Source organism: Pithys albifrons, chromosome 10 (assembly GCF_047495875.1).
Source record: "Pithys albifrons albifrons isolate INPA30051 chromosome 10, PitAlb_v1, whole genome shotgun sequence".
NCBI lineage: Eukaryota > Metazoa > Chordata > Aves > Passeriformes > Thamnophilidae > Pithys > Pithys albifrons.
In genome coordinates, this window is record NC_092467.1 from 26,714,779 (window position 1) to 26,730,716 (window position 15,938).

Sequence of the window (15,938 nt, forward strand, 5' to 3'; positions counted from 1 at the left end):
GTTCCTTTAAAAAATTTATAACCACATTAAAGTGAGTCCTTGTGAGGAGAAGGAGACTGGCTACAAGAACTGAGGTGAATACAGTTTCAAGCTATGTTAAGGCTACAGATTTCTGCCAACACAACTGCAATGGCTGTGGATAAGTACCAGTTAAAACCCTGAAAAACTACCTCCTGTGGAAAGGGTTCACTAGCACACTCATAACCTAAATCTTACTGACCAGCATAAAGTGCAGCAACTCCATCATAATGTTATGCTGGGAAAGAGTTTCTCCTACAGGCATAGACCAAGTACACTAAACCAGACAATGATTCATGTCAAAACATCTCTGGAATAGCAATTCATTATATTCATGCTTTTGTCTTCCAAGTTTAAAATTTTGGCTTCTCTAAACTCAGTAAAATTGATTCTTCAAAGAAATTCAGTCAAATGATACCTGGCAGGTCAGAAAAGCACAATAAACGTGACATTGAAAGATACTTAACAAACTTCAGATTAATGAATGCTTAACTTGCCACTTCCCTGCCTATAGTCCCCTTTCTCCTGCAATGAGGCTGCAGAAGGACATGGGAGGAATGAAATGGTGAAAAGAGAGGTCAGTGGCAATGCTGAATCAGAGCTCCCCGAGGCAGCAGCCGAGCTGGTCCCATCCCTGCTCACAGCAGTGCCCAACTGACTCATCCAGAGCAGGACTGAGTGTCTCTGTACCGGCAGCCCATTTCCCATCCATCAGCTGGAGAGTCTACCCCAGGATAATTGAGACACTTCTGGATTCATTTTCCATCCCAGAGGAAGCTTGGCTTTGAATGCTGTGATAGTGACTTTGCAAAGGCTGATTTACCAGTGACCTAAAGCAGCAAGTGTAGCACTTTGTATTTGCACCATGAACACAGTAAAGGGTTTATTACTGTCATCGACACTGATATCTCTACCACTACAAAATCAATTTTGAATTTGGAAAAGTCCTTAATTGAATTTTAGGCAAGTCTGAATTTCCCTTCTCTAGAAAATTTGGATAAACAGCCACCTCCAATATTCTTAAGAGTTACCATATCACAAAGCCACCTGAAATGCTTTATTTGAGACTACAGTCTAACCAGAATGCTTTGGTTCACATTTAAAATTTTATAGAATATTTCCCAAGAGCTCCTCACTAGTCAAATTCACTTTTAGACATTTTAAGTTTCTTTGAAGGAGTTTCTGAACTTCATCTTTTGTCATCTGTAACTCCCATCTCTATAATAAAGGTCTGGGCCTCTCAGATATAAGTGTTTATATGGTTCTATTCTCTGTGGACTGGCTGGAGTAGATGGGAAAATACCTCAAAGTCTTTAGATACAATGGTAGAACACCATTAAAGTAAATGGAAATGTGTTTTTAATAAACTGGTTCTAAATTTCCTTATATGCATCATAAGCTCTTGCATCCCCAGGAGGACTTATTAGATACAGATAAAATGTTTTAGAAAATTCCTATCACCTAACTAATTTAAGCTGCATTAATCATTTTAAATTCCACCCAAATCATGAGTAAAAAGTCTGCTCTCATCTGATGAATATAAATGCTCTTCCTTCCATAGCTGAATTTCTTGGGCTGAAGTTTTACAAACATTTAATCGAAGATATTCACAGAAAATCCATTAAACAAATAAAAGATTGTATGTGCAAATTTCCTGTGCAATATGTGGTGTGGAAATTCATCCCCTTTATTACTTAGCATTTTCTTTTCAAATATCAGGGTTGGATTTTAAATACTTAAAAGTCGTTCTTTTGATATTTTGGGGCAGTTTTTTTCATTTTGTTACTCATAATACCACTTTAAAATTATTTCCTTGCAAATCATCCCCTCTTTTCTAACCAAGAAAAAAAAAAGAAAATAAATGAGGAATAGCATAGAAATCATACAGGTCAGCAGTGATGATTTGTGGACATATATCTTAATTCACTCACCTGAATATCTCCACTGAATATATACCACTGAAATGCAGATGTTTTGTGTGAGATTAAATTGCATGGCCTCCTATATTTGTTATCTAAATAAACAGCACTTAATTCTGGCAGTTTTGATTGTGTCTTTCAGACCGAAATCTCCGATCAGAAACTTGCTTTTCTCTTTCAAGGTCCACAGACACTGTTCTTTCCCAGCTGAAAATCGGTATTTATGTGGAGCTGCTCGTGGGTATCACAAAATGCCATGGCTATAACCAGGGAGTGTGCAGATGACACTTCTTTCTGCATTAGACTCTGGCCAGCTGTCCCAGTGTAGGATAACACTAATGGCTTGATGCAGGCAGCTGGCTGAAGTGAAACCTAGATCACCAGATACCAGATGAGTCAAGGATAAATGATAAAGGACTGGGATTTGGGAATTCTCTGCTCAGTTTCTGTTTCTACTCCATTTGTGACCTTAAGTAAATCACTCAGTTGCAGAAACACATGGGGTAATTAGACATCAGATTTCCAAAGATTTCAATATCATTTAGGTTTTCAGACCTAAGCAGATCTAAACCCTAATTAAACTTTCCAGGTCTGATCTGAGCCGAACCCATCAACACCAAGACTGTCCTTTCTGTCCCAGTATGTGTCATTATAGGAGTCTAATTCTGGTCAAGGCTGTGGCAGGGATGCATCACCTCAGTGCACTTAATGGGCTTCTCTCAAATAGGCCAGAAATCTGAGAAGTCAACCTACCCTTTGGGCTCACAGCACAGAACAGCAGCTCCTGGGGAGAGTTTAATGCTCTGTTTGTGAGGTAACCACAAAATATATTTCTGAAATACTATAAATGGATTCAGTTAGAGAGAAAACCAAAGGAGAGGCAAACCAGTTAGCCTGAAAAGAAGAACTCTGCCTTCTCAGTGTGAAAAAGGTACAAAATCTCCAGTGCCACTTAAATGCAAAGTGCAGGAATAGAAACAGCTGCACAAGGCAGCTTCTTCCCCCCTTTCCCAACTGAGCAAGTATGCTAAAAATTCAGACTACTTAGATTCAGAGAAACACTAATGCAAGGGCTTCCTTGGCACATCACCTAGCACTCTGGGAGCTCCTCCTCACAGAAGCTGAGCAACTGGCTCACTAGGGAGGATATTTCACAAAGTTCAAGAAGAATAAGTGCCCAAATGCAAGAGGCAGAGTAGAAGTTTCGTGTTTAACTCTTTTCAGCCCAAACAGTATTCCAGGTGAACTGCAGCTGTGACATCATAACTCCTAACTTTGCCCATTCTTTCTGCATTAGTAATACCTTCTCCAATAAAACTCATCCATGCAATAAGCTCACTGAAGCCAAAGAAATTACAGTGATGACTACTTTGGTCTACTATTTCTTAATTAGCTCTTTCACATTCAGTTGACTCTGTTTTAGCTAACTCTACACAACCAAAGGTTATTGTATATAGAGTAACTTATTTGCCACAGATGTGCTAGCTGTAAATCATACTGATCTCCAAAAGACTCTGCACCCAGCCCTCTCCATCTCTGCACAGGAACAGAAAGCAGCTGCCCTGTGGCTCCAGCAGCTGGGCTGTGCAGAAGGGTCTCTGCAGGTCTGAACATTTGCAGCTGGGAGGAGTTTGGCCATGGGCACAGGGCAGGTATGTTGCCAGACATTCCCTCCTAAAGCCAGGACAAATACTTCCACAAGTAGTATTTGGGGGTTTTATCTTCACTGGCAAATTCTCTTTGAAGAGTACCCTGGAGACACAAACTAGCAAGGAAGCATCCGATGCTGCAAGTTTCCCCTGGGGTGGGGAGAGGCAGAACTTCTGTAGTTACAGTGAGGGCACAGGGACACTTACTGACCTTGCTGGATGTTTGGATCTACACAAATCTCAGGGAATCAGAAAGTTTTAAAGGTGATATCCCTAGGGTTTATACAGGGGAGAAAAAAAATATATATTTTCCTAAGCTGCAGATTTTCAGTGCATACACTAACAAGAAGAGCATGTGCAATTTCTTGGCCTCACCATATGTATTTCCCAGAAGGATACAAAGTGGGTCACACATGAACGAAGACACAGATGAATTTCTACCACCAAATATTAACAAGTTTGAGCAGTTTTTTTGAATACAAAACTCATTTCATTAGGCACTCGGGAACATGTTTAAGGTTTGGAGTTAACACCCACAAGAGTTCAAATGCTCATGCAAGTCCTCTCATAACTACCCTTCACCACAAAAAACTTCTATGTTTCCACAGAGCTCTCTTCATTCCATCCTTCCATATGTGAGAACAGGACCTGACATCTCTTCATTCCCAGTTCAGATCTTCTCTGGACAGTACAAGGATCTGCTCTCCCTTCTCCAAAGACCACCAACTCAGGCCTTCTGTTTTTGCAATCTCTGGATACATTTCCATAGTGAAGCCTCATTCATGCAGTCTCCACCCTGCACAGAAATACATAGAATACATCTCTCACCTTATTCCTACTTCTGTTCTTCAAACTGTATGTACTTGGACGGTTCAAATAGTGAGAAGTGTTTCACAGGTCCAGATAGAGGTGGAAGAGCAGAGAAATAAAATTTTATCCAGGTAGTTGTTCAGGTGGTTAGTTTGTTTGTTTGGGTTTTTTAATAGAGCTCCTTCAAACTTTGTGTAATTGTTCAGGGTGGGTTTTCATAATTCCTCAGGAAGATCCACATATTTCAGTTGTCCCTAGAACCCCACTCAGTACTTTTTTGGACTTGCTTAAACTTAGGGTTTGCCATTATTTTTAATGGATGCCCAGTCAACTAAAGACATCACTGTCACAAAATGTTTGTAAGAAAACACAGAAACCAAACACAAGGAAGGAGGTTCACCACTTAAGCTGTGTTAAGGAGATATGATTGCAGTGGAGACACAACAAAACTGGCAGTGTAGTTCCATATGGTGAATAAGGCACTGAAACTTATTTTCTCTCTTCTTACAATTCTTAAGTACAGCAAAAAAAAAAAAAGGATAAATCTTTTTATGGTTTTTGCTCCAGTAAACATGTTATAATCCCATTCCAAAATTTTATGGTCCCAATAGGTCTACAATATTCTTGAAGGGAAAGCATAAATTTTTTCATTTTTTTCTTTTGCAGGATAGTCACAGTATTTCAGGGACTAACATAGCTGGAGCACAGCAAGGCTTTGAGCATTACAGCTTTTAACTGCAATCCTCAAATACTTCCTTTATATTTTAAATACATATATAAGTAAAAAATATGAAAGTTAAAGATACATTTTAAAAATATTTCTCTCAGGAATGTAACCCAGAGTGATAAAGAACAAGGCATTTATCTTCATTTGCAGGGAACAACATAACACAACTTAGTCTGCTTTACCACTTATGAATTGTTTCAGAACCCCAAACGTATGAAAATCAACACTGCTATTGTAGTCCTCAGAACTCTCTCTCCATATATATTTATATTTTTTTCATCTTCTAAAAGGCACAAACAACCTGTCAGATATATTCAAGCATATGCAAAATTCTAACTAGACAGACAAAAATAATCTTTGTTCTTTTCCCCATGTGCTCTGTGGGAGTTTTGTCTTGTTTGTGTGATTGATCAGTTTGTATTTTACTTCAGCAAAATCATTTTTCAGACACATACGTGCAGTTTGAAAGAAGGAGGAAAATATTTGAGCCAGATCTTTTACTGGACAAAGCAAAGTCAATATAGAGAACTGTAAGGATTGCAAAAATGTCCCACCAAATAACATTAGAATCCTTCTGGGAAAAAAAAAAAGACTTGAGGGGTTTTTTCCCCCAGTACCCAGGTTGTTTCCTAAAGGGGTTGGGAGGGTGGGGTGGGTGATGGACCCCAAACAAGATTTTTAACATGCACTCTATTTTCTCTGATAAATTCAACCTTTTGGGGATAAAATAGCAAATGAAACATCAGAATATTGGAAGAATATGTTAAAGCCAGCAATGAATGCATCAGTCACCTTCAGAAAAGGTCACATTTCTTTTGATCATTTTTCAGTATGCTGTAATAACAGAAGCATAGCTGTACTTCCCATGTATTCCTCTTCATGTTCTCCCTTCTCATCCCACTCTACAAAGACAGCCTCTATGAATTCCTATTTTGCCATCAGTGTATAGTAATGTGGGGTTTTTTGTCAGAAATGAAGGCGAAAGATAGCAATGCTATGTTTCAGCTTTTCTACTTGGAAGATAGTTCCTTGCTTTTGCCCTGGGCTATCTTTAAAATCACCAGTTAATCATTAAGATTGCTTCTTATAACTTATCCCATAGCTTCCCTTTTTTTTTTGACACAAAGTTTTATCACTCTCATTCTTTGTACATCTCAAGCATCCATGTCAGTGGAAGTCACTGGGAGACTGAGGCATGTACAGAAGGCTCAATTACATTTACCATCCATCAACTACTTTTAATTCATCAGCGATTCTTCAGAGTTCTTTACCACAAATATGTTGACAGAATGTGCATTTCCTCAGTAGAACTTACTCATGCACAACACTGATCTAAAACAATCGCTTTATTTTCCTTCTTTTAATTATGGCAGCATTTGCTAAAGTGGGTGAAACTTCACAAAATTTCACAGACAGAGGGTCAAAAGCCATGAAAGATATCACTACAACATTGCAAATATTTTTGTACAGATTTTCAAAGCCAGAATCCTGAGTAACATTTTTCCCTCATGAGAATTGCATGTATTCTACTAATCATAGTCATTGCTGCTTATTACTTCACTGCTGAATGATGGGGCAAAGGATCTTGTGTTCCTAAAATAGCTCTGATCTTATAAGTGTGCTCAACAGCCAGCTTAGACAGTGCAATTAATTGAAGTCAATCACTAAAGAAGTATCAAGAAATAAGTTTGAAGAAACAATGCAGTAAACTGTCTCACAGCCTTCTGCCTCAACAGTATTTCTTGCTTTTGCAATTTGTAACTTGCTCATTTTTTCTAGATGGGAATTTTTAGAATCCTCTACAAATAACTCACAGTACCAATAGTAATCAACACAGCAGGAGTCACCATCCTTAACATTCCTATCTTTTCTCCTGAACCACATTGCTGTTTACCTAGAAGTTTAAAGGAGAATCCTGTAATTTCTGAGGAAAAAAAAAAAGTAGGTTGCTGTTTCAGTATATTTTCAAGATAGTCATCCCTTAGTCTGACACTTTGAGTGACCTTAGGCATTTCAATTGACCTCTGTAAGCCTCAGTCAGCTCAGCTAGAAGACAGAGTCCCTTTGAAAAGCAGATGCTGTATCAGTGCTGTTTTTCATTGGATAAATGCATTTAAAATTAAAACAAAGCTATGACTGTTCAATGACCTTTCAGTACACTTAATGTCAAGGGCCTTTCTTTTGGAGACCAAGTGTCTATCTGGAATTGCTAATGCAATTTAAAGAAAAAAAATCAAATTTTAACAGCTCAGAGAGATACAGAGGTAGGGATTGCCTTTTCATTGGCAATATATGCTTTGGCTTTATCACATCTTTTCTCTTGGTTTAATTTTAGATAAACCATTTATAATACTGTATTATTTTATATTCATTCAGCTTTTCATTTTAAATTCTGTATTTATGCTGCATCTTTCACACCAAAATATCTCAAAATACATCCAAACTTCAACTTTTAGTCAAAAACCCCAAATTGACAGAAAGCTAAGAAACAACCCTGGGTATGTGCAAAAAAGAAAACACAGTTTACATAAGGAGGATAGAATTTCCCAGAATATCCCCAGGCCCTGCCATCCCAGCACGGCTGTTTGCACTTGTCAGGTACCAATTGCACACGCTGTGCTGAGCAGCTGTGAAGCACAAGCAGAGTGAGCAGGGCAGGTTTGGTGGCCTGAATGAGTGACAGCCCCGGGGCTGGCAGAGCTCTGGCAGAGGCTGAGGCAGCCCCTCCAGTGGGCAGGGGGAGGTGTTCACCAGCTCCTCCACGAGTGACTCAGCACCTACACACACAGACTGCATTATGGCTCAGTGCAGCCTCATCTGGACTTCAAATCCTTTAAATCACTGCCTGCTCTTCTCTTGGTTGTATTCCCCTGCTTTTGCTTTTCAAGGTAAGATATTACAATATTCACCAATCTTTTTTCAAGTCAAGCAAGTCAGGGGTTATTTTATCCATCCAGTAAGTGAAATCAGTTACCAGATACTTCTTAACTGGATCCACAACTGTTTTAATTTAAATGAAATTGCTTTCAGTGAACTCTTCAGGAAGTATTGTCTTAAACCAGGCCAAATCCTGCTTGCTATAAGATCCTCTATTATGGAAGTGCAACTACTTGTAAAGCAAAAATACATCACTATTTAACACAGTAAAGTCATTCCAAGTTTTTCTCATCACCAGTGCTTCCATAATTATGAGGGAAAACAAAGAAAAAGTAAACACAAGATTTCAAACTCCCACATCCCAAACCCTTAACACTGTACTGCTTTAAGCCCTTACAAAACCTGTGTGAGCTGTGGAGTGTTATTGTAAATGTGGAATGTCAGCTTTAGAGGAGAACACCCTGCTAATAACATAGCTGCCATTTATTGACGCACTACACCCACCAACTCCAGGAAAATGTTGTCACTGTTTTGGTGTTTGCCTTGATCCTCATCCCCATGCAATGCAGTTGATCAGAAGCATCTGTTTGCAGCAGACTGATGTGGCAGAACCCCTGTGTGTTCTCTGCATGTTCGATGAGCTGCTGCACAGCGAGGAAGGAAATCTGCACAGACCATCAGTGCCTGTCACCTTCCCCTTGGCCACTGCCCAAGGGAGTGCAAGCACAAGCTCCTGCTTTGAGGAAGCTTCCTGTTCCTCCAGCCCTCACAGTTTGTAGCCTGGTTCCCCACCAACAAAGTCAATTAAAAGCAAAGCAAACCCACAAAGTTTTAAATTTTTTACTGCTATACATCCATCCACTCTCACTACTGAAAAGACAAGAATTTTCTGACTTTCCAGGCTATGTTTAACCACCCAATTGCCTACTGAGACTGAGAAGGTAACCTTGGGGAAGGTATATAGTAAGGACAAAGGGTCAGTACCCAAACATACATTGAAAATCTAAAGTTTGGTTCAATCTTTAATATATTAATATATTGCACAGTATTTAAATACATAATTATCCTTACAGTATAATACTACTATATTGAAAAATATGCTGTGGGGAGTAACAAAGCAGCACAGTAAAACCTCAACTGTAGTTCCGAATTTCCTCATGAACCAAAGGAGACTTATTTTCAGTGTTAGATGGCCTAGTATATAGCAGGTATTACCATAAATGAACTACAAAAATAGTAATTATTTATTAAAAAGGATGGATAATAAGTAGGAGTTTTAATGTTACAATGTTACTATTAAACAAACACAATTACTGTAGTTTTAATGCATACTGTTCATTATCTTCTGTTGGGTTGAATTTTATGTGTAAAAAAAAAAGAAATTGTACAGCCTTCCTAATAAATAAAACCCAAGTACTGTTTATGCTTTGCAGCAAACAGTGGTTGACTTTATCACTTGAAAACATTCTGAATAATATTGAATCATTCTCTGGAGACTATTAACTGAATTCCCTCAGATATTTTGGGAGTCTGTTTTACATTCATTTACCTGAGTTGATATCTGAAAACTGTCTAACTGTCCATGCACTCAGACTTACAAAAATACTCTCAAAGGCCATATGAAAAGTCTTGCTAAAGCTGACATAAATAACCACTTCCCCCATCATCCACAAATTCATTTATCTTACCACAGAAGAAGTCAGGCTGATTAAGCATTCAAATGCCTTCCTCTTCACAGGCCCAGAAGTATCTTCCAAGAGAACATGCTCCATAATTTTCCCAGAGCCCAAAGCAAGTTCATCTGCCCTGCACTTCACTATCTAGACCTCCTGGCCATTTTGAAGATGGGGACATTTGTCTTTCTCCAGTCAACAAGAAACTTTTCCCTGTTTTCGTTCCCATTCAAAGCTAATAGTGACTACCACAGGACATCAGGCAGCCCTCTGGAATGCTGTCCATCTGCCCTGTGGCCCTGAGTGAATTATGCTCCCAAAATCCTGTCCAGCAACCTCATCTCAGTCTTCATCCACTGCTGGCAGCTCTCCTTGGACCCTATCTCTAAACAGGTCCTAGAGGCCTCTTCTGTGATTGATAAAAAGATTATCAGTTGCAGACCCAGGTCTGCACTGGGAGTGCTGTCACACCAGCAATGCAATCAGTGTCACAGTGGGCATTACACTTCATGTGTTTGTTGTGCACAAAACCTTTTTTTATGCTGTCTGTGTCTCACGACCTTATCATTTCCTCACAATGGAAGGATCAATCAATTCCATAAGCAATGTCTTCCAGGCTGGTTTGGAGATTAAATGGTAGGATAGCATTCCCAGCACCTTAATCTTCACATGTTCATACACGTTCAGCTGCAACAATTTTGACATGTGGGTCATAAGGTTGATTTGAGAATAACCAAAGCAGTTCATGAGGTTAATTTGATAACATCCAATCCTGTAATCTGCAATCAGCCAAAGAAAGGACCTCCTGCTGCACAGGTGGTACAAAGTTACCCACGTTACCCAGAACAGCTGGGGAACAAAAAATCAGCAACATTGTTGTAGTAAATTTGCAATGTGCACACAAACCATTTTAAACAAGGCACATAAACACCTCCTGTGAGAAACAAAAGCAGTCAAAAATGAAAATACAACAGTCTGCTCTGATCTATGCTATTTAATGTCTCGTATGCAATCATGCCTATGATTCTGCTTTAATTTCCCATGATATGTTTATAATCTGGGACTGTTGAATGCTCAGATAAGAATATTGACCCGAGACACCAGAATCATCAGATGGTTTTGATTTGAGATCATATATTCACTGTACTGTAGTTTTAGCCCTCCCAATTACAGTCTGTCAAAACCACAATATCTGTGCATTTCTGCACTGCAAATAATGCTAGTGAGTGACTGCCTCCATCTTGTGTGAGGACTGCAGAGTAAATCAGGACGGCTGATTACTCTAAACAACACTTAAAGCACAGCAGCTTACACTCTTCTTTCAGACAGACACACAAAAACCACTGGAAGGAACTAATTATGACACTGCTGATAGAACGCACAGGCCCAGCAGCAGTGAGTTGTTTCTCTCTATATAGAGAAAATTGCACATTTCATGGATTCCAAAAGCCACCTGGTTTGTAACTTCCTTACCTAGAACAGTCACTATCCCTCTGTAGTACAGAGCATCACATTCCCCACTCCTCTTACCAACCCAGACAGTATGTTCTTCCAAAAGCTTTGCATTTCCCACTGACAGCTCCCATAGCCAAGCTGTTCCGGATGAGCTCTACAATGTTCCTCCCCAAACCCTACTGCATTTGTTAATAATGTCCTCTATAGATTCCCTGTAACACACTGTTTGTGTGCTCTTGATTATGTTCTACCAGGCTGCTTACCCCATTTTCTGCCTAATTCTGATGTTGCCATGGTACCATAAGTACCAGAAGTAGAGACTCTACAACAGTAGATCACCTTTTACTGCACCACCCTTTCACTGAAAAGGAAGCACTCCACCTCAGAAGTTATTTTTGCATCTTTCTTAGTGAACCATTATTTAAAACTCCCAAAAGCTTCCTAAAATATTTGTCCGTAGATGGTTTCAACTTTTTTTCCTATTTGAAGTCTTCCACTGAATAAGGCATTTCCCAACAAACCAGGAGAACCAAATAAATAAATACATACACACCACCAAACCCCCCACAGTCTGAATACCAGATACCTAATGGGTGGCTACGGCAAATACTGAATCCTAATCACCACACTCCTGTTTCTTGCTAGACTCTCATCAACAGAACAAATCTATCATCTATTTCAAGCTTAGATGAGACCAGATCATTAAAAGAATAAGCATTTTTTGCAAGATACTGGCAAATATCTTATGTGATCAATGGGTATTCCAAAATTTCCATCAAATAACAGCTTTCACATGCTCCGTAAAGAATTGGCAGATTTTTTAAAACAGCACCGTGCCTACACATAGAAGCACATGCAAATACACCCCATAGGACAGAGCAACCATGCAAGTCATCCAGGCTCCAGGAAGAACTGTTGGATTTGTCAGTGATCTGGAGACCATGCCTCATTCACTCAGATACACTGAATATTTTTTCCACCACTGGTCTGTTGAAAAACAAGTCTCACTGCTACTAGGAATGAGTGGCAATTGTTCCAGCAGAGCAGGAGACATCTCACTCAATCTTACACAGCTGTGGCCAAACTGCTTCCAAGTCACTTTTGCACCAGCCAGGCAGCACCTACAGGTCTGCTTGTTTCATTACCAAAAGCAGCATGCTGGAAGCAAGAGAACAGATAAGCTTGGGAGGGTCTTGAAAATTATTCATACTGACAGTTTCAGTAAAACTTTTAACGTAAAACCGCTTCCAAACAGAGATCATCAACAGCACATCAGCTTGTATCAATGATAAACTTTCTACAGGTTTCAAGTAATATGTGGTGGGCATTAGTACAGCTCAAAGTGTTTTAAAAAAAGACTGCAGGAACCTGGAAAATGCAGATATCTCAAGCATAATTCAGGATTCAACTGTTGCTTATGATAATTTTGTTGTGCAATATACACTGTATAATTCTTGAAGGGAATCATTTGTATTATTTTCTCATTATAAAACTCAATTTTGTGTCCATTAGAAAATAAAGAATGGTAGGGTTGTTACCTATTTATTTAGCAATGGGACACTAGAAGATTAACAAGGCAATTACCAGTGTAAAGTTCCTGATATGCCAAGTAATACTTAAAATAGAACTTCAATATTTTTCATGTACAGAGCTGTGGGTTTAGTAACACCCTGTTTCTCTGCAAATCAAGAAATCTTCTTAGGTTCAAGAAAAACTCTTTTAAACTTGATATTTGTGAAGAAAGGCACACATATGAGAGACATTCTAGCATTCCATGGGAAAGTTCACAATATTAACTTTTCCATTACGAGTCGAGTCACACTTCTATAAAACTACATGAACTGAAAGAACCTTTTTTATTTGAAAAAAACATTAAAAATCTGCCTACTATAATGATACTGAGAGATATTTTAGACCTAAATTTCCATATCTACTTTAAGTTTGTAGGTGGGCATATAACATTAATTTCAACTTATTTCTTCCCCTTTACTATCATTTCTCTAACTTTTCCAGGTACATTCTGACAGTTGGAAGATGCTGAGATTTATCAGATTCAACCTCTTGTATGAAGATCCTTCTATTAATGGCAAGAAGAATATACCATAGTTACTCCATAAAAAAATTCTTTATTTCACCTTTAGAATTAAATCTTCATTTTCACTATGCTATTAATAGGTTGTATGTCTGTTCACTTGTCTGTCTGTGCTTTGTGCTGCACAGAACATGGTCCTGCCCTTATCTTTTAAAAATATAGTCTAGAATATTATTATAGGCACTGCAAAAAAAAAAGAGCATTTATATTCCAGTCCTTATTAGGAATTTTACACTCATTGCAATATCAGCCAAAGGACCCATCAATTTCAGATATGTAGATTTAACTTTGCTGATTTGAAATGGACCATTTTCAGATTTCACTTGAAGCCAATTCCCTTTGACTTGGCTAACAAAGTAGGCTAATTGTGGCTAAACCTCTTCTGTCTCATACACTTATAAACAAAACATGTACAGCTTTGTCACTGATCTAGCAGAGCATTTAAACAATGGCCATAAGTAAAGGAATATCCTTCCCGAAGTCCTGAGTAGTATCTTTTAAGGTGTATATGTTTTGCTGCGCAGAGGTGCAGAGTAGGCTGAAAGCCTCCTAAATTCACATCACTGTGAAGCTTAATGGTTGGAGAGAAATCAGATGTGGACAAAGTAAAGCTGTAGGTGTCTATCTCACTGTCCTTGCAGGATTCCTTCTTACATCCCATTCTGCAGTGATTCAGCAAATGGGAATTCTGGGTTTGGCTCATTAAGATGGCTTACTAAATATATTACTTCAAAGTCACAGGTATGACTGAGGAACTCCTGAGTACTTCTGACACTACGTGATGACCTTCATAAACTACATTGATAGTTACTACAAGTTGTTCTTTGTATTTTCCACCTAAATGAAGAACAGAGTAGATGGGGGGTTTTTGGTAGAACTTGGAAAAAGGCAATCTCCCTTTTTGATTTCAGAGAGAATATAGCTATCCTTTATGAGACACTGCAATGGATCCTAAACAATAAATATGCAATTTCACAGAGAGAGGTGTTCTGGTTTGCAGCATGCTTCTGTTAGGACTGATGATTTTTTAAGGTATTTTCTTCTTTCTCTTAGAGCTTCTCCTACCATTAGAAATCTCTTCTTTTTACTTTCTGTTCTGTCTCTCCTCTTATGTATTAGTGATTTTTACCACAGTTTTCCATTTCTTTATGAAGGACAGTATAAGATTTCACACTCTTCTAATCTGCTCCAGTAAAAGAGACCAAAATGCAAACCCTGCTGAGCAATTCTCTTTTTCAGCTTGAACCTCATGACCACAGGATTTGGGAACCATCACTTTGACAATTGCCCAAGCCTGACACTGTTTGTTATCTTAGGCCAAGATACATGGCAGCTTCCAAGACAATTATGAGTCTTGTTCAGCCTGGGAGACTAAACCTAGAACTTCCCTGTGTTTTCTGGGGACATCAGGGAAGCAGCACAACAGTATCTTCAGTAGTTGCTACAGCTGAAGAGAAACTGCAGGTGTGCTAAACCATATCTTGGCAGGTATGCAAGGAAAGAAGATAACAGAGTCTACTGGATGTTCAGGGAAGTATCGAAGTGAATTGAGGGGCATTTTATATGCTACCACCATTTTCCACAAGGACATGATCCAGAAGCATTTTCTAAAACAAAACCGCTTTCCCATTCTTAGAGTGTTTAACTTTACCTACAAGGCCATCTCTGTTCGCATTTAGACTGACCTCAGCCAGCTGCTGATCTCATCTAGGCAAAGGGTATTTTGGGACACTCACCAGGAAGAGAAGCACGTGGGGTGTGCAGTTGCTGACTACCTGTGCATTGCTGGCATTTGAGAGGAGAAGTCCATATATCCATCAACACATCTAAATTTGTGCTCAACTTTGACTTCCATCAAACTTACACAGTTAGGCAAGGGATTGAGACCACAATATCCCATAATATAATGAAGGAGAGATAAGGGTCCTGTCTTACAGTGATGCAAATCTAAAATGACTCCAGATAAATCCAAAGGTTTCTCCAGATTTACACTGATGTTAAAACAAGTACTGACCTACTATATTCACAAACCCCACAGCTACCACACTTGGGTCTTTATCTTGCAAGTTCATTCTTTCTGAACAGAAATATCTATATAATTATTCTGCACATGAGTTATATTGGCTCAGAAAATCAACTAACATGGGATTCAGCAGACCTAAGAATTATGCCAAGACTGTTTTAAGCAGCTTAATATTTAAAGGAAACTATTTGTTTTTTAAAAAGTACATCTACCATAGAAGCAATGAAGTTCTTTGCATACAAGCAAATTAGCAATATTTTTTCTGTGCAGCTGAAGGGCTGTGGACTTTGGAAATTAAAAACAATCATTCCATGAGGAAAGAAAAGCTGCATAACAATAAAAATATAGTTTTAAAGAAATGTGTGAATGTCCTTTTGTATGTGCATAAATTAGAATTGGGTAAGAGAAAGGAGGAAAATAAGAATAAACAGGTTTCCGAAACAACCCAGAGATGTTGAAGCCAGTACAAGAATGGCCCACAGTCACCCTTGTTGCCACATCAGTATAGTTTGACTAAGCAAAATACTGCCTAGCTTTATTCAAATTCTAAATAATATTACCTTAAAATTGTTTATTTTTAATTGTTCATATCCATAGCACACCTTTATGCTGTCTTTGAATGCAGACAGATGGTTATGGAAAACATTTGCTATTGTATCAAGGGCTTACAGGCTCCAGTAAACCTATTAGCAGTA

At 38.6% G+C, this 15,938-nt stretch overlaps 1 protein-coding gene across 6 annotated transcripts in view; it reads right to left on the reverse strand.

Annotated features, from left to right (window-relative positions):
- The window catches only part of LOC139676330 (BEN domain-containing protein 5), an 893,330-nt gene that overhangs the window by 650,710 nt on the left and 226,682 nt on the right, over positions 1-15,938 (reverse strand). The gene's annotated exons all lie outside the window — the stretch shown is intronic.